Here is a 25,431-nt window from a genome sequence, read left to right as displayed (position 1 = left end):
AAACTAAATAAGTACTTTGTGTCAGTCTTCACAGTAGAAGACATGAGTAATATCCCAACAATTCAGGAGAGTCAGGGGGAAGAGTTGAATATGGTAGCCATCACAAAGGAGAAAGTGCTAGAGAAACTAAGAGGTCTAAAAATTGATAAATCTCCTTGCCCAGATGGGCTACGTCCCAGAGTTCTAAAGGAGATAGCTGAAGGAATAATGGAGGCGTTTGTTATGATCTTTCAAAAGTCACTGGAGTCAGGGAAAGTCCCAGAGGATTGGAAAATCGCTGTTGTAACCCCCCTGTTCAAGAAGGGAACAAGAAAAAAGATGGCAAATTATAGGCCCATTAGCCTAACCTCGGTTGTTGGCAAGATTCTAGAATCCATCGTTAAGGATGAGATTTCTAAATTCTTGGACGTGCAGGGTCGGATTAGGATAAGTCAGCATGGATTTAGTAAAGGGAGGTCGTGCCTGACAAACCTGTTAGAGTTCTTTGAAGAGATAACAAATAGGTTAGACCAAGGAGAGCCAATGGATGTTATCTATCTTGACATCCAAAAGGCCTTTGATAAGGTGCCTCACGGGAGACTGCTGAGTAAAATAAGGGCCCATGGTATTAGAGGCAAGGTACTAACATGGATTGACGATTGGCTGTCAGGCAGAAGGCAGAGAGTTGGGATAAAAGGTTCTTTTTCGGAATGGCAACCAGTGACGAGTGGTGTCCCGCAGGGTTCAGTGTTGGGGCCACAGCTGTTCTCTTTATATATTAACGATCTAGATGACGGGACTGGGGGCATTCTGGCTAAGTTTGCCGATGATACAAAGATAGGTGGAGGGACAGGTAGTATTGAGCAGGTGGGGAGGCTGCAGAAAGATTTAGACAGTTCAGGTGAGTGGTCCAAGAAATGGCTGATGAAATTCAACGTGGGCAAGTGCGAGGTCTTGCACTTTGGAAAAAATAATAGAGGCAAGTACTATTTTCTAAACGGTGAAAAAATTCATAATGCTGAAGTGCAAAGGGACTTGGGAGTCCTCGTCCAGGAGTCAAGGTAAACTTGCAGGTTGAGTCCATAATTAAGAAAGCAAATGCAATGTTGTAATTTATCTCAAGAGACTTGGAATATAAAAGCAGGGATGTACTTCTGAAGCTTTATAAAGCACTAGTTAGGCCTCATTTAGAATACTGTGAGCAATTTTGGGCCCCACACTTCAGGAAGGACATATTGGCACTGGAGCGGGTCCAGCGGAGATTCACACGGATGATCCCAGGAATGGTAGGCCTAACATACTATGAACGTCTGAGGATCCTGGGATTATATTCATTGGACTTCAGAAGGTTGAGGGGAGACCTAATAGAAACTTACAAGATAATGAATGGCTTAGATAGGGTGGACGTAGGGAAGTTGTTTCCAATAGCAGGGGAGACTAGGACCCGGGGGCACAGCCTTAGAATAAAAGGGAGTCACTTTAGAACAGAGATGAGGAGAAATTTCTTCAGCCAGAGAGTGGTGGGCCTGTGGAATTCATTGCCACAGAGGGCGGTGGAGGCCGGGACGTTGAGTGTCTTGAAGACAGAAGTTGATAAATTCTTGATTTTTCGAGGAATTAAGGGCTGTGGAGAGAGAGCGGGTAAATGGATTTGAAATCAGCCATAATTGAATGGTGGAGCGGATTCGGTGGGCCGAATGGCCTTATTTCCGCTCCTATGTCTTATGGTCTTATTAGTGGCTATTCCTAATGGTGGTCTCATTATTCCCAGCATTTGTACCCATGTCACAATACTTTGTGTCGTCCTGTGATGGGGATGGTCCTGCGTGATGCACATAAGGGACTACGTATCCCAAATAGCAGGAGCCTTCCCAATTTTCTGGTAACCAGAAACCTTATGGCCACAGATAAAATACGTGCTGTAATCTGCAGTCACGTTTCCTTTACTATCAGTCATCATTAGTCTAATCGGATACCCTTCCCAGGAGCCTCCACTAGTTTGATTTTCAACTCCTGACCAATCAAAGATGAATAGTCCTTTTGCTGTAAGCTGGAACATAGGGGGTTGCCAATTCAAGGTCTGATCACACTGACTCGTGCCTACTGAGTGGGTCCCATATGTTTTATGATTCTTAAAGCATTTACTTCCTTTTGGGACTCCAGTACAATCAGGGCTGTTGACTTGTTACATTAAACCTAGGCCCCCACCATTCCTCAAACCTATTCATATCGTATCCAGCTAATCTACAATCAAACATATTCTGTGTATCTTCTCCACGTCCTGTACTATTTTGTCTTAGAGCCCATTCTGCTACCTCTTTACTGGTCGCGCCATCATTCTCTTCTGGTCAGCGTTTCGCTAGTACTCTCAAAGTTCCGTATGATGTAGTTTACACGAGTTGCGTGGATCCCATTTGGTTTTCTTTTACTTTAACGGCTGTTCGGGTTGTTAGCTGCACTTGGTAGGGTCCATTCCACCTCGGAGAAAAAGAATCTTTGTTTAGTGCTTTCACATACACTTGATCTCCACGTTTAAAGGGTGTGTATTTCCCTCTTTTGGATGCATCTGAGCCTGTCGCACCTTTTCATGTATTTTTTTTTTCCAGTGGTTTCACACATGGCCTGGGCATATTTTAGTGATGCCTCATCTGCCCATATTAAGGCTACTTCTGCTGGAGTCATTGGGGGTTTAGTTCCAGTTGTCATGGGACGTTCTATTAATATCTCATACGGGGTTAAACCCTTATTACTGATTTCTCAGGGCATACATTACTATGGGTATGGCATCTGGCCATAGCAGCCCATTTTGTTGACACACTTTTGTAACTGCAGTTTTAATTATTCCATCCAATTCAACCATTCCTAGCATCACCTCTTTTGGTTGGAAAAGACTCTACCCACCGTGAAAACATGTCCACGATCACCAATTATTCCTTTGACAAATCATCCATGTGCGAGCTACTTTTTCAATTGTTACCGTAATACCTCGAGCATACCATTGTTGACATATGGCATGTGTCATTCCTCCTTTGTCCACATGAGCCTGCCCATGGGCAAGGCGATATAGTGGCAAAAACAGACTTCTGGGGCATGCTGCATGGGTATTTGGATGGATCCAGATTTGATGATTGTCTTGATAGCAACCCACTTTTAGCTAAGAGCGATGCTCCTGTAGCGAGGCTTGCTCCTGTGCCTGCTTTAACTTTGGTTCTGTTATGGTGGACGGAAGTTCAACTGCAGCAGCTTGTAGTTGTGGCTGCTCTTTGAGAGCCACTTCCTTCACTATTTTATCTGCAAATCTATTACCACTGGAGACTTCATCGTCTGCAGCAGTATGCGCTTCAAACTTTAAAACGGCTATCTTGCTGGGCAGCTGAACAGCACCTCGTAAATTTATAACCAATTTAGCATGTTTAATAGGTTGGTCGGAGGAAGTCATGAATCCCCTGTTTTTCCATAATTGGCCCAAATCATGTAGTACCCCAAAGCGGATCATGAATCAGTATAAATATTGACTGTTTTATTTTTAGCTAGAATACATGCTTTAGTAAGGGCAAACTATTCGGCCGCTTGAGCAGACGTTCCCGAAGGCAGAGCAAAAGCTTCCACTACCTTGAATGGAGTTACTATTGCATAACCGGCCAAGAGGGTCATATCATTTGGTCGGTTTGCTGACCCATCAGTGAAAAAGATGATGTCTGGATTGTCTAGTAGGTGACTCAATAAATCAGGTCGAGGGGTTATGGTGGCTTCAACCAATTGTAAACAGCCATGATCATACATATGTTCTGCTTCTGAGGGCGCAGGCAAGACTGTAGCAGGGTGACAGCTGGCGCTCGCTTGTAGGTAAAGTTGGTTTTAGAGAGGATTACTTCGTAACCAGTGCGTTAATGTTTCCTGCAGAACCTAGAGGGGCAGAGAACTTGGAATGATGCCATTTACGTCTTTTCACGTAATCTAAAAACTTATTCATGTTCAATTACTTTTATTCGGAAAGACATTTTCTTTCTTTTAAACTGATTTTAATTTCCAATGTTTCAGTGCATTAGAGAAATCTCAACACAAATCACTTAAGTTATAATCTCGGTCTCACAATGACAGACGATAAAAAAATACAGCCCACTTAGCACTTCATCCTTTGACTAAAATTAATTGGTTAAACAAAACACTACAGATTCTCACAGCTCACAAATATCACAGTTAACCGTTAACCTTATCTCACGGCGACAGACAAATCTGAATTCCCTTTCCGACTGGAACCCATCGGTTACGCTTTTACCTTCATCTTCTATTTCTTTTACTCCCCTGTTTTTTTGTTTTGAGAGGGGGGTCAGCTTTATTAGATTCCTATGGGGGACATAAAGGTTTTCCTACCTCATTCCGTTGCTTTATGATTGTTTCTTTTCATTTTCTTACTCATTTTGACTCCCTTATCTGTCTTCTTTCAGGAGTTCACCTTCTTTCTCGCTCCGGATATCTTTACCGAGGCTTCGGGACCACCTGTGAGGGGGCATCGAGTTTAATGCTCATCGTTCCTTCTGAAAAATACTTTAGAGGATATACATATAACAACAAGGACCGCGGGAAATTATTAACAAATACTACAAGGAGCGCTCACTTGTATCAGTCCTTTTGCTGTTGATTGTTCAGTTTTTTTTAGTCTCTAAGGCACCTTTGTTCTTCTCATGCAGCTATAGTTAATTTATTAATTAGGATAACTCTCATTAGCATGAGTCACTGGCCAGTAATTAAGGCTGCCAAGCGGCGGACCCCCCTTTCAGCTGGGGTCACGCTATGGCTTTCTCCCTTTCAGCTGAGAGAGTCCTGTTTCGAGATTCATTTCAGGGTTCACTTCCCTTTAAATTTGGGAAACTGCACGACTACGTCAATTTGTTGAAGAAATTATACGTCAGCACTTTGAGTTTTCACCAAAGGTCCTTTAATTAAACACGAAGTTCGTGGGGAGTTGAAGGGACTACAGTAATTCCAAATGTTCCCACTTTACAGAGGTAAAGGCAGGCAATTTATATGATACAGTAAGCAATATCTGGGACAGAAAGCATTCTTTAGATTAGCAAGTGACAGAAAACCGAGCAGGCCGGAGTTAGATTTTAATAACAGGTCTTGGGTTCCTTGCCTAAGAAAAATAATAATTGTATGCTGTCACCTGAGGAAGGAGCAGCGCTCCGAAAGCTAGTGACATCGAAACAAACCTGTTGGACTTTAACCTGGTGTTGTAAGACTTCGTACTGTGCTCACCCCAGTCCAACGCCGGCACCTCCACATCAAGCAAACTAATGTGCAGCTGAACGCTTGTTTACATTGTATGACCTTCTGACTATTTCATACAGAACTTCTTGACTGAAATAAGGCTAAATATCCATCATGCTTTGCCAAGTGCCTATTTCCATGAAATATAGTCAAGCAGCTGGTTAAAATGAATGCAGGGTATTAACGTAACTAATCTGCCAACTAAAGTCCCTTCTACAATACCTAAAGGCATACGATTGAAACAAAATCTTCCAAAGGGCGTGTTAAATGTGCAGAGTTGTCTGCTCGAGTCGTCAAGTTGCATTTGACAAAATCCCTGTGATGCGTCTAACTTTTTAAAGATGCGTGCATTCGCCATCTCATTCGCCATCTCAGTTGTGACCTCCTCGTGCTTTGGTATGGGATAGCGTTCACTTCTTTTGTTCTTATTGAGGTCCTTGTAATCAATGCAGATGCGTAGATCACCGGACAGTTTTTAAACGCAAACCAGTGAACTGACCCGGTCAGTCGGTTTAGTGACTCATGAGATTATCCTTTGGTTCTGAAGTCGGTCTAGTTCTTGCTTCAATCTTTCTCACAAAGGAGTAGGAATTCTCCTAGGCGGATGTCCCACTGGCTTGGCATCCTTCCTTAATAGGATTTTATATTGGAATGGTAGTGTACCCATGCCTCTGAAAACATCAAGATATTGATTCAAAATGCATTGGATATCATCATCCAATAGTGGTGTAGATGCGGTCGCTAAATAAATATGCTGCACGAGACACGCAATTCTTTAAATGCTTGTGCACCTAGAAATGAAAATTTGTCACTCTTGACAATCTCAAATCTTAAGATCTTTTCCATTTGTTTATTGGAGATTTTTAAATGGCATGACCCTATTGAAGAAATCAAGTTGCCGTTATAGTCTTTCAGTCTGCAGGCTGCTGGAAGTATCTCAGGTCCATCTTGAAGCTTGTTGAGATCCAGCCTTGAGAGCAGGTTAACTGAAGCGCCAGTGTCCAATTTAAACAGAATTGGGCAGTTGTTAACTTGTACGACTGTGTTCCATTCATTATTAAAATTTACTTAATTAATTTGTTTAGGATCGTTTGTTGTTTCATTGGATTCTTCACACATCTCCATTATGCCAACAAAGAACATGTTTTCCAGTGAGTAATTGTCAGTATCGGATGATAAATTCTCTTCTTTTTCTTGTGATTTGATACTGGGGACATTAATCTGCCTGTAGTTTTGTTTAGCAGGTTCAAATGCGAGCGAAGAACTGCACTGTGCAGCAAAATGATTTAATTTGCCACATTTAGAGCATTGTTTACCATGTGCTGGACATTTCTTCTTTAAGTGGGAGGTTCCACATTAAGAACACGTCATGACGTTGACGTCATGACGCACAACACATCTTCGGGCATGCGCAGATCGGCTTTCGTCCGTCTCGCAATTTTTCACAAATGCGCATGTGCAGGGCTTTAGTGCACGTGTGCAAGGTGGTTGCCATCTGAAACATGCTTCTTCATCTTTTGCGACACCATTTTTACACACTAAACCTTGTGGTGGATTTTCGCGTCTTTTTCACGGATATAATACTCTTGGTACTGATTCTTACTTTGCTGATGTGCTCGGCATTTTTCAATCGCTATTTCTGACGTTAAATCTTGTTGTCTCAAAAGTCTTTCTCTGAGGGGCTCATCATTTATCCCAAATGCAACCTGGTCACGAATTAAAGAATCATGCAGTGCTGCAAAGTTACAGGATTGAGCTAGAAGTTTTAAGTCTGTCACAAAGTTCGTAAACGATTCCCCTGTTTTTGCAATCTCTTATGTAAAATGAAGTGTTCAAATGTCACCTTTGTTTGGATCTTGCAGTGATCGTCGAATTTACTTTTAATAACATCAAATTTAGCTTTGTCCTGACCAGCAGAGTACTGAAAGGAGTTGTCTTTTTCAATTGCACGCTGTCCTGCCATTGTTAAGAGCAATGCAATTTTACAAGCATCAGTTGCATTAGTTAAGTCTGCAGCTTCCACATATATTTGAAATTGCTGATTAAACAGTTCCAATTTGCATTCAAATTACCGATCATCCTTTGGTGATGTGGAGCTTGTGCGTGGTCCATCGAGGCGTATGTCTTCGAAGGATTCATTTGTTGCGATGCTTCTCCAGTTGAACAGCTGCTACGGTTTTCTTTTTCTGATCTAATTATATCACTCTAGCTAGTTTACTGAAGCCAAAACCTGGTACCATGTTATATTATGTGATCGTAATACGTCGTTACTCTTTGCTTTACTTCCAAAATGGTCTGATGGTTAGATTTAAATGAAACTACCAATCTCCAATTTAAAGCAAATTACGTTGAATGAATAATGAATATAAATACTAATGAGTTTGTTCACTCTACAGAACAAAAACTGATGATAAAGTAAATCAAAAGAAATATTAACTATGTTTAACTACACGTGCCAACTAAGCTATATCTCTCTATATCTCAGCTATATCTCTGCTGTCTAGACACTCCTGGTTCAAAGAGAGGGAGGATCTTCCAGGTTCAGTTTATATACCTGAATCTAGTGCTACCATCTAGTGGCATCATCTAACACTATGATGCAGTTGTTAACCCTTCATACACCATCAGATATACAGATCACTACAGGTCCCTCACGGGCTGCTGGGTCCTCAGGGTGTGCTGCGAGTTCCGGCACATGAGCCGCTGCCTTGAGCATTTGCAGACGCTGCTGCTACCGCTGTCTCCGGTCTGGCTGCCCAGCCTAGCAGCAGCACCACTCGCGCCTGTTCTGTGGGGTCCAAAATACTGTCCATAGTGTTGAATATCTGTAAGGCATTGGGCTAGGCTGTTAGACAGAGAAACAGCAGTGGCTGCCACCCCAGGACTCTCCATTCCCCCATTGATTCCTCCTCCCCCACACCCGGAATGCCCTGCCCACACACTCCAGGCTGCAGCGGGCTGCCCTCAATGGACCCTAGACCCTGAATCTCAGACACCCGCTCATAACTTCACCTGAACTGGGAGCTGGTCCCCTACCCGTTGCACTCACCCACCCCCCGGCTGCGATCATGATCCAGAGCTGTGTACCATCCCCTGGGTGTATGGATGTTGGCTGCTGCATGTGTGGTCTTGTCTCCTGCACTGTTTAGACATCATGGTCTGATCAGAATGCTGGGCAATGACTCCCACATGCTACATGTTGCGCACACCCATGGAATCCACTTGGATTGTGCAAAATGCTCACTTAACCACGTTTGCTAATTCCCTATAAGCAATAGCCTTCACCCGCACTGCCAGATGCCTCGGCAGATGGTGGGGGTTATGAGTGGTCTGGGGGCAGACAGTCAGGGACAAGGGTTTCCCCCGGAATGGGTACACAGGATCCAGGGGTTGACATAGTGGTGCCGCACGCAGTTGCCCCCTAGTGCCTCCTTCCCAACCTCCCATCATGGCCCACCCTTGCGAAGGCAGCCCCAACCCCCACAGCCGAGCGACCCCCACCCCACCACCATGCAATGGGGAAGCAGCAAAGATGGCTACTCACCTTCTCGGCTCCCCGCAGCAACTCTTCGGCCAGGTTCATGTTTTTCAAAATGAGTACTAATCGGTGCCAACGTGACCACTTGCTGGGGAGGCCGATGAATCAGGTGAGGACACTGGATATGGGGTCCCCCTCGTTAATTGTGGAAATACGGCTCAAGTGGTGATAATTGGCTTTTTGCCATGCTACGGCGAGATCCCAATTTTGTCTAAAGGAGTACCGCAAACTGTTCGGTGCCTGGAACGATTCTCATTTTCAGCCTTCCCGTTATTCACCAACCTTGTTTTACTCAAGCGAGAGTGGAGCGAGGTCGGAGAATCGGACCCATCATTACCTTCTTTCCCTCTGTCCCTCACTTTCCCTGTTCTCCCATATCCTGCTGGTCTCCATTTCCCTCAATTAAATTCTCTTCAGTTCCACTCCTATTGGAACATGAAATCCAATTTAACAGTGTAATTGAGGTGGGAATTTTCTCCTCTCAGGAATTCCTGCCCCCATACTCTCCTCTCTTCTCCATTGCCTTGCTGCCTTCTCTCCCACCTTCAGATAATGGAACAACTCATTCATCCAGTTCACATCCCATGATTTGAAAACACTTGGGCGGGATTCTCTGTCGCCGACGTCGAAATCGAGATCGGCGATCGGGCGGAGAATGGATTCTGACGCAGGAATCAGGGCCGGCACAGGTTTGACACTGATCTGCCATGCTCCGCCCCCTCCAATCTGGTATCATACTGACACGCGCCGCGCACCAGCTCAACGGCGTTGGCGCGTCATCGGCCGGCTACGCCCCCCGATGGGCCGAGTTCTCGACGGCACGGTCCCAACCGTGCGGGAATCTGGCGTGCCAGCAGCGGACTATGTCCAGCGCTGCCACACTCAGCCGGGATCATTGCCGCAGGCAGGGTGGGCTTCTGCTAGGGCTGGGTGGACTGGTGGGGGGTTTCCAGGGGGTGGGCTGTGGGATCACGGTTGGCGGGCTGGGTCGCGCACAACCTGCTCATTGTTGTATGCCATGACCGGTTTAGGTTGCCAGCCGTGCTTATGCATGGCCCGGGACCCTGTCATTCTCTGTGCGTTTTTTGGCACGTGGAAGTTGCATTCGGCGCGAAAGTCCACATATGCTCCGCTGGCGTCAGCACTTGGTCTCCCAAATGGAGAATCCAGCCCTTTATCTTTCCATGATACTGTGAGACCTTTCTCTGCCTTTGACTTGAATTACAATACACAGTACCCTGTTTAAATTCCAGTTCCTGTTGTCCCTTTGACTTTAATCTTCCTGGAATCTTTCTCTTCAATCCCTGTTTCATAATCTTCATGGACCCAAGGGTATATTCCAATTGTTCAATCTGTGAAAGTCATGGAATATCAGCTCCCACACTAGTGAGGAGGAACTCGGGTAGACTGCAACATTCAAACTCGACACAGGTGCGAGGGCCAACCTCATCAATTTATCAGATTTAAAGGAGCTGAGAATTAAACTGCAGGGAGTAAACAAAACAATATTGTTAAGAGACTACAACGGAAATGAAATTGCGATGTTCGCAGCATGTGAACTCGATATCAATTTGAAAAACAGAATTCACACGTTGAAATTTTCCATTGTAGCAGCGGAACATGAATCTCTGCTAGAAGTAGAATCATGTGAGGAACTTCAGCTAGTTAAATGTGTTTACAGTGCAGACAACGCTGCAACCAGATAACATGCATCGGTAGATTCTATCCTGAAGGAATTTCCTGAGATATTTCAAGGCTTTGGCACTTAATCTTACACGTACAAAATCCAACGCGAAGCCAGTGATTCACGCACTGAGACATGTATCAGCTCCATTGAGAGACAAATTAAAGGCTGAGATAGAGAGGATGGCAGCTTTAGGCATAATTAAACACATAGAAGAATCTACAGACTGGGTAAACTATGGTTTGTGTCAAGAAGCGCAATGGAGGCCTACAAATCTGTACGGGCCCTAAAGATCTGCACCTCAACATTAAAAGAGAGCATTATCCGACACCGAAAAGGGAAGAAATAACATGTGAGATGGTAGGAGCAACATGTTTCAGTAAGTTAGACGCGTCACAAGGCTTCTGGCAACTTAAATTAGATAAAGAAAGCATGAAGTTATGTATGTTCCAACACATCCTTTGGAAGATATTGCTTCTTAAGGATGCCATTTGGCATAATTTCTGCTTCAGAAACTTTTCATCATGCCATGGAGCACATAGTGGAAAGGATTCCAGGAGTCCGAGTTTATGTGGATGCCATAATCATATGGGGTCAACACAGGAAGAACCTGACAAAGGCTTCTCAGAGTCCTGAAGAGCATTAAAAAGAATGGCTTGAAGTTGAACAGTATGAAATGTCAAATCGGTATGGACAGCGTCACTTTCCTGGGAGACAAGCTCTCCGCACAAGGCGTTCAACCTGATCAAGATAAAATAAAGGTATATTACGAATGTTAGGGATGGTAAATTTTGTTGGGAAATTCATTCCCAATCTTGCAGCTAAAACTGCACACCTCACAGAAACTATCATGAAAGACGCAATATTTCAATGGTCTACTAGCCATGAACAGGAATGGCAAGCATTGCAAGTATCATTGACAACAGCGCCAATCCTGACGTTTATCGACACAGCGAAAAATACGAAAATTTTGACGAACAAATCAAAGGATGGCTTGGGAGCTGTCCTACTGCAGTTGGATGAGGACGTGCAGGTCTATGTGAACCTCGTCACTGAGTCTCTGCCAGTATCTGACAACAAATCAAAATCAGAAACCACCAAAGACACAGTCTTGCAAAAGATGAGAACATATCTCCATGAGGGATGGCCTAACGGTTCCTGCTCCAGTTTTTATAATGTAAGAGCAGAGTTAAGTGATGCAAATGGATTTTTGCTGCGAAAACAAAGAATTGTGATTCCACAATCATGAAGGTCAATGATCCTAACAAAACTCCATGAAGGGCACTTGGGATTAGTAAAGTGCAAGCGTAGAGCCAGGGATGCCGTTTACTGGCCAGGGATAAACCACGACATTGCTATGACGGTAGATAACTGCAAAACCTGTCAAAACTTAAACGCAAACAAAGCAAAGAGCCGATGGGTGAGATTGTCACAACTCTGTGGCAGAAGGTCGGCATGGATCTCTTTTACTTGAATGGAAAGGAATACCTTCTGGTCATTAACTACCTTGCAATTATCCAGAAGGAGCACAGCTGGTGAATTCCACGGCCAGATGTGTCATGAAGAATGTTAAATGGAGTTTTGCGCACCAAGGGATAGCGAATATAGTAATGAGAGACAATGGTCCCTGTTCGGCATTTATGAGTGGACAGAATTTGCATGACAGTATAACTTCAAACACGTCACCTTGAGTCCTCTGTACCCTCAGTCGAATGGGAAGGATAAGAAGGGCGTTCATACCATTAACCAGCTCCTGAAAAAAGCCTTAGATAGCCGAGATGACACTTATCTCACGCTCCTAAGATATCGTTCTGTACTATTAATCAATGGGCTTTTTCCAGCTCAGTTGCTGATGAACAGGCAACTGACAACGACCTTGCCCTGTATTCCTCAAGAACCAGTCAACCATAGAGAGGCAACTGATCTCACAAAAAAGGAGGCAAAAGGGATTTTACGATAGATCAGTGAGAAGACTCCACCCATTGCAGCCAGATGACACAGTCAGATTGGAAGATTCCAAAGGGAATGGATGGTCTAAGTATACGAAGGTACAGCGACAAGCAGGTCCAAACTCGTATCTCATCATCATGAATGAAGGTGTTGTCTTTAGGAGAAACAGAAGAGCTCTGCTGAAGGTTCAGCAACCTTTTGTGATACAACCGCAAGAAGAAGTGGTTAGTAGTCCCAAGAAAGCTGCAGAAGATACAGTCCAGCATACAGAGACACAGCAACAAGACACAGACACAACAATACAAGAAGAACAACAAGCAGCATCCACAACTACAAAGGAACATGAAGTAACTTCACAAGTTCAGCAGCCACTCAGAAGATAAACAAAAGATAAACAATGCTACAACCTAAACCTGAGAGACTGAATTTGTGACAGACTGTATATAATGGGGCAGCACGGTAGCATTGTGGATAGCACAATTGCTTCACAGCTCCAGGGTCCCAGGTTCGATTCCGGCTTGGGTCACTGTCTGTGCGGAGTCTGCACATCCTCCCCGTGTGTGCGTGGGTTTCCTCCGGGTGCTCCGGTTTCCTCCCACAGTCCAAAGATGTGAAGGTTAGGTGGATTGGCCATGATAAATTGCCCTCAGTGTTGGGTGGGGTTACTGGGTTATGGGGATAGGGTGCTCTTTCCAAGAGCCGGTGCAGACTCGATGGGCTGAATGGCCTCCTTCTGCACTGTAAATTCTATGATAATCTATGATAATTTAAAGATGTAAATATTTATGCATATCCTATTAAATTGTAAAAATTATCTAATGAATGTAAATAACTACATTTCCAATGGTGGTGATATGCATAAGCAATCCTGTGTATAATATTGTACCTGCCCTCCGACCACCAGGTGGTAGTGTAAATCGTGTTGGTGGATCGACGCATTTTGCAGTAGCTCTAGAATAATTAGTTAGTGTGACTAGTTTGTTTTATATTTATTCTAGTTATCTTTACCACGCAGTTGTTTCATAATAAATTATTTTAACTAGTCAAGAACTAGATGTTCTGTAGTGCATCATTCATTTCAGCCAGTCTAAAGAACATGACAATCCCGACACCAAGTCAGGCACAACAAGGCCGCTGAATCATACTCCTAAACTCAGACGTGCTTTCGAACATAAAGGAAGCCCCAGTTGCTGAGCAACAGCTCATTCCATTTCTAATCTCTTTTTGCTTTTTAGGTCATAAACTCTCCAACACAATTTGAAATTAGATCAAAACACCCATACATGCAAACACCTTTCCTCAACATGAATCTAAGTAAAGTTTTAACATATTCTTACACAGAAACACTAAAGTGAACTCATTGAAATCTATACCTTATTTCTAAAACTCAACAATACAAACATAGATTATATGAAATTACAGATGCAATTCTCCTGATTTTATTCTAAGTGTTGCTACCAGTGGGAAAACTAAAATGTTTCCCATTTCCGCTGGGAGCACTGAATAAGCCCACATCATCCTATGGAAATGAGCCAGCTTTCCACACATATCACTCATGCTGAATTTCCAACTCCCAGGCACGTGATTCACTGGAGTTGGGGATCAGCTGTTAGCCCTTGACAAGCGAGTGCAGCATTTAAATGCCCCCTGCAGCACTGAGCCTCATTTCAGCCAAGAAGAAGCTTGGACGAAGATCGGCACCATGCTTCCTTGATCAGATATTGGGAAGATGTTGGATGCAGTGGGGGAGAGGAGGGCCAACCTACTCCCCAGGGTTGGCAGAAGACTTCCATCCCATGTGATGCATGAAGCCTGGGATGAGGTGGCAGAGGATGTAAGTGCTGGCAGCATCGCGAGGAAGACCGGCCTCCAATGCCGCAAGAAGATAAATGACCTCTTTCGAGTTCCCAGAGTGAGTGCCCACCTGTCAGCCCCGGCATCACTGCCACCCCTAAACTCTGACACTCTACCTTAACCCCTCAACACCCAATGCACCAGCATCTCCCTCAGATTCTGGCAGTCACCAGCTCATCTGAATCCTCCCCTCCTGACAGCACTGCATCTCCTGGGCAGTGGGCATAATAAGGTGACACAGGAGTGGTCAACCTCCACATGAAAGGTCCTGAGGGCACTGTGGTGTTGGGTGTTCTAACACACAGAAGAGCCAACACAGTTGCATATGGTACAACACTTGTTTATTTAAACTCACTATTTACAACTTGGTCTTTGCACTCTGCACGTGGGGGGCTCCCTGCTTGTGGTGTTTCAACAGCTCTTTCATGCTTCCTTCTCCCCAGACCTACTGACCTCCAGGTGTCGTGCTCGTGCTTTTTATGTGGTTGGTGTTCTTGTCTGTGATTGGTTGTGGTGTTGTGTACTCTGATTTGCCTGTTAGTGTGTCCATCATGATGTGTGTGTTTGAATATCATGACATCCCCCCTTTTTACAAAGATATGTGCCTACGTGGTAATAAATATGATCGTGACGTGAGTGCATCTAAGAGTGTGTGTGTGTCGTGTGCAGCATGTGTCTATGACGGAACTATGTACATGGGGCGACGTCGAGTGCGTCACATGAATCCAGTTGTACCATAACATAACAGAAATGCGAACGAGAGAAGAAGAAAAAAAATTTTGAACAGTTGTCCAGTCAGACGACATCTGGAACGATAAACAACAACAGGTTATCATGTAAAATTGTCCAACTTATTAAACATATGAACTGTATTATAAGTCCATTCTAATGGGTTTGCGACGAATTCGGGTTGACCGCCTTAAGGGTGGATCAAGAACCACCGGCTGCTGTGCAGGCATGGCCATGGGTGGCGATGGAAAGGGCGTGATGTGCGGCAGCTCCACAAAGTCATCCTCGGAAGCCTGTTGAGGATCTGGCGTGTTGTGTGGCTGTGAACGTGGAAGTCGGCGAAGGGCGCGCCGATTGCGGCGACGCACGGAACCATCCGGCATGCGAACCAGGAACGAGCGGGGAGCCACTTGTCGGAGGACTTCGGCCGGTGCTGACCAGCCACCATACGGTTGATGGACGCGTACTTTGTCTCCGGAGGACAGGGGGGGCAGGTCCGTCGCTCGTGTGTCGTACCGACCTTTCTGGCGATCACGCTGCAGTTGCATGTCCCGAAGAACCGCCTCATGGTCTGTTGTCGGTGCCAGGACGGAAGGTACCGTCGTCCTGAGGGAGCGACCCATTAGTAGCTGCGCTGGCGAGAGGCCCGTGGATAACGGGGCCGATCGATAGGCCAGCAAGGCAAGGTTAAAGTCCGATCCGGCATCAGCCGCCTTGCACAGGAGCCGCTTTGCGATGTGGACACCCTTTTCAGCCTTCCCGTTCGATTGTGGATGCAGAGGGCTGGATGTCACATGAGTGAAACCATATGCTGCGGCAAAGGACGACCATTCACGGCTGGCAAAACAAGGTCCATTGTCTGACATGACAGTCCTTGGAATGCCATGGCGAGCAAACGTTTCCTTGCAGGCCCCAATGACTGCGGACGACGTCAGATCATGGAGAGGCATGACTTCCGGGTAGTTTGAGAAGTAGTCTATAATAACAATGTAATCTCTGCCGAGCGCGTGAAATAGGTCAACACCCACCTTCGCCCAGGGGGACGTCACCATCTCGTGTGGTAGAAGTGTTTCCGGAGGTTGCGCCGGCTGAAACCTCTGACAGGTTGTGCAGTTGAGCACCATGTTGGCTATGTCTTCATTAATACCCGGCCAATATACCGCCGCCCGGGCCCTTCGTCTGCATTTTTCGACACCCAAGTGGCCTTCGTGTAGTTGACGAAGAATCATCTGGCGCACACTGTGTGGAATGACGATCCTATGCGATTTCATAAGGACCCCGTCTATATTGGTGAGATCATCTCGCACATTGTAAAACTGGGGGCACTGCCCTTTTAGCCACCCTTCCGTCATGTGGCGCATCACTCGCTGCAGCAGAGGGTCAGTCGCCGTCTCTGCGCGTATGTGGGCCAGACAAGGATCATCAGCTGGCATATTTGCTGCTGTCAGAGTCACGTGTGCCTCAATTTGACGCACGAACCCCTCCGCATCTGGTGGTGTGCTCACTGCTCGGGAAAGAGTGTCCGCCACTATGAGTTCCTTCCCCGGAGTGTAGATCAGTTCAAAATCGTACCTCCTGAGTTTGAGTAAGATGCGCTGGAGGCGAGGAGTCATGTCGTTCAGGTCTTTGTTAATGATGTTGACCAGGGGGCGGTGGTCAGTTTCGACCGTGAATCGTGGCAGGCCATACACATAGTCGTGGAACTTGTCCAGTCCAGTTAACAAGCCCAGGCATTCTTTTTCGATTTGCGCGTAGCGCTGTTCGGTAGGGGTCATGGCTCGTGAGGCATACGCAACCGGGGCCCATGATGACGTGCTGTCTTTTTGCAGGAGTACCGCTCCAATACCAGATTGGCTGGCGTCTGTTGAGATCTTTGTAGGGCGAGTCGCGTCAAAGAAGGCCAGCACTGGTGCCGTGACCAGTTTGTGCTTGAGCTCCTCCCATTCCTGCTGATGCGACTGGTGCCAGTTGAATTCCGTCGATTTTTTTACGAGATGGCGCATGTTTGTTGTATGAGAAGCCAGGTTGGGAATGAACTTCCCAAGGAAGTTGACCATGCCCAGGAATCTTAAGACAGCCTTCTTGTCAGCCGGTCGTGGCATGGCTGTGATGGCGCTAACCTTGTCTGCATCGGGACGGACCCCGGACCTTGAGATGTGGTCCCCGAGGAATTTCAGCTCCGTCTGGCCGAAAGCACACTTCGCACGGTTGAGACGCAGGCCATTTTGCCGTATGCGGGTGAAGACACGTCGAAGACGATGCATGTGTTCCTGCGGAGTGGTGGACCAAATGATGATATCGTCCACATATACACGTACCCCTTCGATGCCTTCCATCATCTGCTCCATAATGCGGTGGAATACTTCAGATGCCGAAATGATGCCGAATGGCATCCGGTTGTAGCAGAATCTGCCAAAAGGGGTGTTGAATGTGCATAGTCTTCGGCTGGCCGGGTCCAGTTGGATCTGCCAGAATCCTTTGGACGCATCCAATTTAGTGAATATGTTGGCTCGCGCCATCTCGCTGGTGAGGTCTTCTCGTTTTGGGATGGGATAGTGTTCCCGCATGATGTTGTTGTTCAGATCTTTTGGATCTATACATATACGGAGCTCGCCAGAGGGCTTCTTTACACAGACCATGGAGCTGACCCATGGCGTGGGCTCCGTGACCTTGGATAGGACCCCTTGGTCCTGAAGAATCTGCAGTTGTGCCTTGAGGCGGTCTTTGAGAGGCGCAGGAACCCTGCGAGGTGCGTGAACGACAGGGATGGCGTCCGGTCTGAGTCGAATCTTGTACGTGTGTGGCAATGTCCCCATGCCTTCAAAAACCTCCTGGTTGTGAGCGAGGAGGGAATGGAGATTCGCGTGGAACTCAGCATCCGGGAAGTCGGATATCTCATCTGGAGAGAGAGACATGATGCGCTGTACCAGGTGAAGGACCTTACACGCTTGTGCGCCCAGTAACGAGTCCTTTGATGAGCCCACAACTTCGAAGGGGAGTGTGGCCGTGTACCTCTTGTGAGTCACCTGTAGCTGGCAAGATCCTACGGACGGGATAACGTTCCCGTTATAGTCAACCATCTTAAGCCGGGATGGTGTGATGAGTGGTTTGACCTTCATGGCCTGGACTGCAGAGTAAGCAATCAGGTTGGCGGATGCGCCGGTGTCCAGACGGAAGGCGACGCACGATCGGTTGACCGTCAGGGTGGCACACCACTCATCGTCTGGATTGATGGCATTGACCTTGTTGACATCAATGACGGCAACTCTGAAGTCATCCTGGTCATCTGCATCACTTAACTGGAAGTCTTGATGCGTGGGCTGGACGGTCCTGACTCGTGTGCGAGGTTGTCGAGGATGCGCCGGATCCATGGGTTGAGCCGCACGACAGCGGGCTGCGTAGTGGCCTATCATGGCACATCTGTTGCACTGTTGGTATTTTGCAGGACATTGCCCTTTTAAGTGTAGACCTCCACACTTGCTGCACGTCATGACGTCACGGCGTTCGTTGCGCCACTGCGCATGCGCAGTGCGATCTTGCGGTGGGCGCGCCTGCGCAGTGCGTCCCTCGTTGTGGCCGTTATTCTTGGCGCGCACCTGCGCGGGAGACCGCGAAAAGCGCGGGAAGCGGCCGCTGTCGTCCGGGCCGTGGGGCGGGAAGAAATCGACGGCCTGGATGCGTTCAACGTCGTGGGCGGCCTGGCTTGCCGATTCGACGGCTGGGGACCCCCTCCGTGCCAACTCGGACGCCTGAAATCGGGCAAAACGGCAGGTCGCATTTTCATGGAGGACACAGGCTTCCACAGCAGACGCTAAGGTGAGGCTCTTTATTTTAAGAAGCTGCTGGCGTAGGCCACTGGAGGCAACGCCAAAAACAATCTGGTCCCTGATCATGGACTCTGTGGTGGTGCCGTAACCGCAGGACTGCGCTAGAATCCGGAGGTGCGTCAAAAAGGGTTGAAAAAGCTCCTCCTTACCTTGCAGGCGTTGCTGAAAGATGTATCTTTCGAAAGTTTCGTTTACTTCAGTTTGAAAGTGCTGGTCCATTTTGAGGATGACCGTGTCATATTTGGCCTGGTTTTCGCCTTCCTCGAACACCAGTGAATTAAAGACATCATTTGGGTGGGGGCCTGCGTAGAAGAGGAGCATTGCAATCTTCGAATCATCCGAGACATTCTGTTTTTCGGTGGCACGGATGTACAGGTCAAATCGCTGCCTGTAGAGCTTCCAGTTGGTGCCTAGGTTCCCCGTGACTTGCATCGGCTGCGGTTTGCCGGTGTGGTCCATGTCCAGAATGGCAGGTTGGTAGGCAGGTATCGATCCACTCCTGTACCATGTGGTGTTGGGTGTTCTAACACACAGAAGAGCCAACACAGTTGCATATGGTACAACACTTGTTTATTTAAACTCACTATTTACAACTTGGTCTTTGCACTCTGCACGTGGGGGGCTCCCTGCTTGTGGTGTTTCAACAGCTCTTTCATGCTTCCTTCTCCCCAGACCTACTGACCTCCAGGTGTCGTGCTCGTGCTTTTTATGTGGTTGGTGTTCTTGTCTGTGATTGGTTGTGGTGTTGTGTACTCTGATTTGCCTGTTAGTGTGTCCATCATGATGTGTGTGTTTGAATATCATGACAGGCACCATTCTGAGACAACCTGGTGTGACAGAACTACTCTCTTCTCCCAACCGCCCCCCCACCCCCCTGGATGCCTGCCCCCTATTTACTGCGGCCCAGAAGAAATTTCCCCCATTGCATACCCAGAAATGAGCTGGGAGATCAGTGAACTGTCATCAGAAAGACATGAGTTAGACTTCCTCAGATTGGGAGGAGCACCACAGCTTTCCTCCCAGTGAGTCAACATCACCCTCCTGCTTTTAGAAGAGAGTTGCTGACACTGCCAACCCAGGCCCATCACCCTGGTGTGATGTAAAGTGACCCTTGGAATGTGGAGGCAGAGCACTAGTATCAGGGGGGGGAAACAGGATCGGGGCTATGGCATCAAGGGTTGCACCCATTTAACGGTTTCGGCACCAGATTTTCCATGCCGCCATGATTCTCCGGTCCTCTCACCGGGATTCACGTGGGCATAGATTGTTGGAGGTATATGTCAGTGAGGTAGGTGCCTCCATGTTCATTGAAGGGCCCCCCTCCCCCACAATGCAAATCCTGCCGACTCCAGCCCCACCCCCTCCACCAGATCCCTGTCACCAGAGACTCCCCGCCACCAGAAACTCCGAACACACCCCCCCACCAGAGACTCATAGCAGTCACACTTCTATCCCCACCATAACAGACCCCCACTGTAACAGAGACCCCCCCAAAAAAATCAGTCCCCTTGCATGGAAGCTAAAGAGCTGTCCAGATAGAAACAGTGAAAAATAATCACTGCTTTAAAACTCACCTGTCCCTTACAGCTTTTGCCTCAGAGAGAGGATGCAGCAACTTTAGCTTCATAGAAAGTAAAAACCACTTCACAAGGGTGTTAACCCCCTCAGATCCTTTGATCTACAAGGCTTCTATTCACTTCAAAGAGAAATAGCTTTTTAAAAAAAAACATTTTATTAAGGCATTTATGATTTTATAATAACAAAGTAAAAAAACAAATGTAAATATAATTCAGTACATAACCCCCCCCCCCCCCCCCCACCCAACAGCCAACAACCATACCCAGTCAACCTGGCTTATACACACAATTCCCCAGTCCCTCCATCTCCTCTCGCTGATCCCGCCTGAACTAAACTAAACTAAACTAACTCCCCTACCCCGCCCCCATTCCCTAACCCCACCCCTTCCGATCCTATCTGCTGACTTTAGTTTTCCCCAAAGAAGCCGATAAACGGTTGCCACCTCCGAACAAACCCTAACATTGATCCTCTCAGGACGAACTTAATTTTCCCAAGCCTGAGAAACCCAGCCATGTCGCTAACCCATACCCCCGATTTCGGGGGCTCCAAGTCCCTCCAGGGTAACAGGATCTGTCTCCGGGCTACCAAGGAGGCAAAGGCCAAAACGTCAGCCTCTTTCGCCCCCTGGACTCCTGGGTCTTCTGGCACTCTAAAAATCACCACCTCTGGACTCGGGGCCACCCTTGTTTTTAGCACTGTGGACATGACATCAGCAAATCCGTGCCAGAATCCCCTGAGCTTCGGACATGCCCAAAACATGTGGACATGGTTTGTGGGCCCTCCCGCACACCTCGCACACCTGTCCTCTACCCAAAAAAACCTGCTCATCCGGGCCACCGTCATGTGTGCCCGATGAACCATCTTGAATTGTATCAGGCTGAGCCTGGCACATGATGAGGACGTGTTGAATTGCTCAGAGCATCCTCCCACAGACCTGCCTCTAGCTCCTTACCCAGCTCATCTTCCCAGTTGCGCTTTACCTCCCCGATCTGGGTTCCCTCCCACTCCATGAATTCTTTGTAAATATCCAAGACCTACCCTTCCCCCACTCCCCTTTTTGGAACTACTTTGTCCTGTATCCCCTGGCACGGTAGAAGCGGAAAGGTCAAAAACTGCCTTCGTACAAAGTCCCTCACCTGAAGATAGCAGAAACCATTCCCGCCCGGCAATTAAAACTCCCCCTCCAAATCCTCCAAACAAGGAAAACTCCCATCGATAAACAAATCCCCCAGCCTCTCAATCCCTGCTCTATGCCACTTCCGAAACCCTCCATCCAACCTCCCCGGCACTAAACGGTAATTACCACAAATTGGAGCCCATACCGAGGCTCCCTCCACTCCCATATGCTTCCGCCACTGCCCCCAGACTCTCAGATCTGCCACCACCACCGGGCTTGTGGAGTACCGAGTTGGCGAGAACGGCAGAGGTACCGTTACCAGTGCTCCTAAACTTGTGGCCCTACAAGACTCCGCCTCCACCCGCTCCACACTGACCCCTCCCCCACTACCCACTTCCTGATCATGGCTATATTTGCCAGCCAGTAGTAATTCCTAAAGTTTGATAAGGCCAACCCCCCTCCTCGGCTCCGCTCCAACAGCACTTTCCTTACTCGCGAGGTTTTACCCACCCAGACAAACCCAGAAAGCACCGCATTAACCCACTTCAAAAAGGCCTTTGGGATAAAAATAGGGAGACACTGGAAGACAAACATAAATCTCGGCAGAACCGTCATCTTTACGGTCTGCACCCTCCCCACAGTGACAGCGGGAACATGTCCCACCTCCGAAAGTCCTCCTTCATTTGCTCAACTAACCGGACCAGATTTAATTTATGTAACTGCTCCCACCCCCGTGCAACCTGAATTCCCAAGTATTAAAAACTCCCTCCAACCACTTTAAACGGCAGCTCCCCCGGCCACCTCTCCTGCCCCCTCACCTGGATCACAAAAATCTCTCCCTTACCCATATTCAAGTTATACCCCGAGAACTGGCCAAATTCCCCCAAGATCTGCATAATCTCTCCCATCTCCCCTAACAGGTCATAAATATACAAGAGTAGGCCATCTGCATACAACGATACCCTGTGTTTCACCCCCCACACTGGACTAGCCCCTTCCAGTCCTTTGACGCTCTCAGCGCCATCGGCAATGGCCCTATAGCCAAGGCAAATAACAGTGAGGAGAGTGGACATCTCTGCCTCGTCCCCGGCTAAGTTTAAAATATTCCGAGCTCACTCGGTTCGTCCGCACACTCGTCACCAGTGCAGCAACTGGACCCAGTCTACAAAACCCCGACCAAACCCAAACCGCCCCAGGTCCTCCCACAAATACTTCCACTCCACCCGGTCGAAGGCCTTCTCCACGTCCACAGCAACCACCACCTCCACCTCCTTCCCCTCGGAGAGCATCATGGTGACATTCAGGAGCCTTCTATTGTTGGCCGTCAGCTGCCTTCCTGTGACAAATCCCGTCTGGTCCTCCCCTATCACCCCCAGAAAACAGTCCTCTATTCTCATGGCCAAAATCTTGGCCAGCAATCAGGCATCTCCCTAGCCTCATTAAATGCAATCACCAGCAGCGGGCCCAACATCCCAGAAAACGTCTTGTAAAATTCCGCTGGGTATCCTTCCGGCCCCGGGCCTTGCCTGACTGAAAGGCCTTCAATCCCTCAACTACTTCCACAATCCCAATCGGGGCTCCCGGCCCCTCCACCAACCCTTCCTCCACCTTCGGAAACTCCAAACCCTCCACGAATTGCCTCATCTCCTCTATCCCAGCTGGGGGCTCCGACTCATACAGCCGACTGTAAAATACCTTAAACACCCCGTTCACCCCTCTGGGTCCAAGACCATGTTCCCCCCTCTATCCTTCACTCTTCCTATCTCCCTGGCCGCCTCCCGTTTCCTGAGCTGCTATGCTAACATCCCACTGGCCTTCTCCCCATATTCACACACTGCCCATCTCGCCTTCCTCAGCTGCCCCACCACCTTCCCCCTTCCCTGATGGACCAAACTCCATCTGCAGCTTCTGCCGTAACTTCAACAGCCCCGCCTCCGGGTCTTCCGAGTACCTTCTGTTCACCAGAGTATCTCCCTAACCAGCCGATCCATCTCTGCCCGCTCCACCTTTTCCCTGTGAGCCCGCACCGAAATCAGTACCCCCTAACCACTGCCTTCAGTGCCTCCCATACCGTTGCTGCCAGAACCTCCCCTGTGTCATTTATCTCCACATAATTCTGGATGGCCTCCCTCACCGCCCGCACACCACCTCATCCTCTAACAGCCCGGCATCTCATCTCCAATGTGGGCACTGATCCCCCCCCCCCCCCACTCCTTGCTCATCCGTAAATCCACCCAGTGTGGAGCATGGTCCAACATACAATCGGCAAATACACAACATCGACCACCCCCACCAGGAAAGCCCTGTCCAAAACGGAAAAATCGATCCGGAAGTACACTTTGTGAACATGGGAGAGAAACGAAAACTCCTTCGATCTTGGCCGTCCAAACCTCCATGGATCTACCCCTCCCATCTGCTCCATAAACCTTTTTAGTTCCATCGCCGCAACTGGCACCCTCCCTGATCTCGAACTTGACCGTTCCAACTTCGGATCTATAACCGTATTAAAGCACCCCCCCCCCATGATCAGCCTATGCGAGTCCAGGTCCGGGATCTTCTCTAACACCCACCTCATAAACTCCGTGTCGTTCCAATTTGGTGCATAGTTATTCATCAATACCACCGGCATCCCCTCCAACTTCCCATTTACCATAACGTACCTCCCCCCTGAGCCCGCCACTATGCTCCCTTCCACAAATTGAACAGAATCACCACCAACCTAGTTTTAGAGTGTAGCCCCACCCAACCCACCCCTTCCTCAGCCTAGTCTGATCCACCACCCTCAGGTGTGTCTCCTGTAGCATTGCCACGTCCGCCTTTAAGCTCTCCAAATGCGCAAACATGCAAGCCCTCTTGACCGGCCCATTCAACCCTCTCACCTGATCTCCATGTGATCAGCCCCATGTGGGCATCCCCCCCCCCCCCACCTGCCGATCAACCATAACTCTTCTTAGGCCAGCCTTCAGCCCGCGTCCCACGCCTCTTCAGGTCCGCCCTCGGGCGCCCACCGTCATCGACCCCCAGTCTGTCTCCAAGCACCAGCCCCACTCCTGTCAGAAGATCAATGCCCCCTCCCACCCCCATAACAAAATAACAATCCCAACCCCCCTCAACAAGATTATCATCTGCTCGCCCCCCGCACTGCGCTTCCGTGAGCAAGTCCGCCCAGCTAGCTTGGTAGCCCCCGCCCATGGTGCTAAACAAGCTACCCCCCACTGATCTCCCTCCCCTCCGCTCAAACATACATATGCAAACATTACAGTCCCCAGTAAAATCAAAGAAGAAAATTCCACCCACTATCCCCCATTAAGAACAAATGTAACCTGCAAACAATACGGAGCAACGGTCCCAAACTTACTACAAAACAATACATACAAAACCAGAAGAAAAAAAGAGAAATTTAGCAGCAGATCAAAAACACATCTACTCGCCCCCAAGTTCAATGTCCTCCATCAGCTGCCAGTTCCCTGTTTTTTATAAAGTTCATCGCCTCATCTGGTGATCCGATGTAAAGTTCCTGGCCCTCATAAGTGACCCACAGACATGCTGGGTACAGCACACCAAACCACCCCTGTCTTAAAGAGGGCCGATTTCACCCTGTTAAAACTCGCCCTTCATTTGGCCAGTTCCGCACCCAAGTCCTGGTAGATACGCAGATTGTTGCCTTCCCAGAAACAGCTCCCCGTCTGCCTGGCCCACCTCAAGATCTGTTCCTTGTCCAGGAACCGGTGCATTCGTAACACCATCGTCCTCGGTGGCTCATTCCTCAGCGGCTTCTTCATAAGCGTCCTGTGCGTCTTCTCCACCTCCAAAGGCCAAGCAAACGCACCTTCGCCCAGCAGCTTCTCGAATATACGTGCCACAAACGCACCTTCGCCCAGCAGCTTCTCGAATATACGTGCCA

General features: G+C 48.0%; 1 protein-coding gene across 4 annotated transcripts in view; it reads left to right on the top strand.

The window, feature by feature from the left end:
- Positions 1-25,431, top strand: part of LOC140420887 (interferon-inducible GTPase 5-like) — a 63,620-nt gene that overhangs the window by 6,969 nt on the left and 31,220 nt on the right. Inside the window, exon 2 of one of the 4 annotated variants that reach the window (XR_011946632.1) lies at positions 4,428-5,015. The exons of 2 other annotated variants lie outside the window; for them this stretch is intronic. The gene's annotated coding sequence lies outside the window, so the exon portion shown is untranslated. Of the gene's footprint in view, positions 1-4,427; positions 5,016-6,335; positions 6,402-25,431 lie in introns of those variants that run through there. One more of the 4 variants, XM_072505002.1, reaches the window with a different exon arrangement.

This window comes from Scyliorhinus torazame, chromosome 5, assembly GCF_047496885.1.
Source record: "Scyliorhinus torazame isolate Kashiwa2021f chromosome 5, sScyTor2.1, whole genome shotgun sequence".
NCBI classification, from domain to species: Eukaryota; Metazoa; Chordata; class Chondrichthyes; order Carcharhiniformes; family Scyliorhinidae; genus Scyliorhinus; species Scyliorhinus torazame.
The sequence above is the reverse complement of the archived record's forward strand: the minus strand, read 5'-3'. Positions and strand labels throughout refer to the sequence as shown.